The sequence below is a fragment of the Saccoglossus kowalevskii genome, chromosome 20 (assembly GCF_978046115.1).
Source record: "Saccoglossus kowalevskii chromosome 20, keSacKowa6.1, whole genome shotgun sequence".
Lineage (NCBI taxonomy): Eukaryota > Metazoa > Hemichordata > Enteropneusta > Harrimaniidae > Saccoglossus > Saccoglossus kowalevskii.
In genome coordinates this window covers 21,597,761-21,599,139 of record NC_140660.1, presented here as the reverse complement: position 1 = coordinate 21,599,139, position 1,379 = coordinate 21,597,761, and positions in this window count along the sequence as shown.

Genomic DNA, 1,379 nt, shown 5'->3' with positions numbered 1-1,379 from the left:
ATCTTTCACAGAACAATTTGAGAATGATCAAAATCTATGGTATTTATGTATACACAGGGTACCAATCTTTAGCACCAGTAGAATTAATAAGTGACCCTACAAAGTACAGATAAGTTCCTAGTTAAAAATCCAAATCAGGGGATCATTGTTTTCCCTAATACTTATTCATGTAATACAACTTGGATATTGACTGCCATGAACATGTAAATGTGTATTTTGGCCATAGGCACACCTCTGTCATTCACATAGGCAAATATATGTATCGTATGAAGTGGAAAAACAATTTGTTGAACAATTGTAAGCCTGACTTCTACAGGTGTTCTAAAGAAAATTTGTAATTTGAACATTATTTAGAAAAAATTAAAAATCAAAATCATAGAATAGCTTATACTAAATTTAGAACTGCACATTCTCTTCCCATTGAAACTGGTAGACATAAAGGCATTTTGAAGGAAAACAGGCTATGTAATCTCCATGAATGCAATGAAGTAGGGGATGAGAAACATTACATTTTATATTGTAATAATTGTCAAATCAAAGAACAAAGATCTAGATTCCTTGCAGCTTTATACATCTATGCCCCAAAGCTGGAAGATTTTAGCATGGATGAATTATTTCCTATTATTGTTTCAAGTAATGATTTTTTCATTCTTAGCATTTTTGCAAAATTTATTTTCTATATTCTTGATATATTTTAGTACTGTAAGTTTTTGTTGTTCTGAATGTTTTGTTATTTTTGGACTTTACTCAAGTTTTCATTGGTACGTTCAAAATAAAAAATTCTATCCATCTATCTAAGCACATGTGCTGTTAATAGAGCAAATCTGGTAATACCAAGAACTAATTTACCAGTAAGGCGGCATACTGTGGAATACTTTTTTTTCACTTGAAATTAATTTGTGCTGAAGGAATGATTCAATGAAAATAAAATCCAGCGAATATACCTTTTTCCCAATATTTTACATTCAACTCGTCAAAAATGAGTGAAAATAAATTCCATACAAATCACCAAAAAAGTCTATACAGCAAAAATTAAATAAAGTATTTTACAGTACATTTATGAAATTAGCAATTTTTTTGCAAAAACAAATTTTCTGGCTGTCATCGATTAAAATATTTGTAAAACCGCCTCTCAGTTAAAACTAGACTGGCAAAGTCGGGACTTCTTTTTTGTTTTACAAAAAAATATATTTGTCAATTTAGCCATTTTAAAATGATCACAAAAACTAGCGCGACTGCGAAAGAAATCCCTCTTTAGCAGTCAGTTTAGTTTTCGCGCTCACGCTAAAAGCACTAAAACAATTAATTATTTCTTTTTGTAAAACAAAAAAGAAGTCCAGACTTTGCTAGTCTAAGTTAAAACAAATGGTCAAACGTAC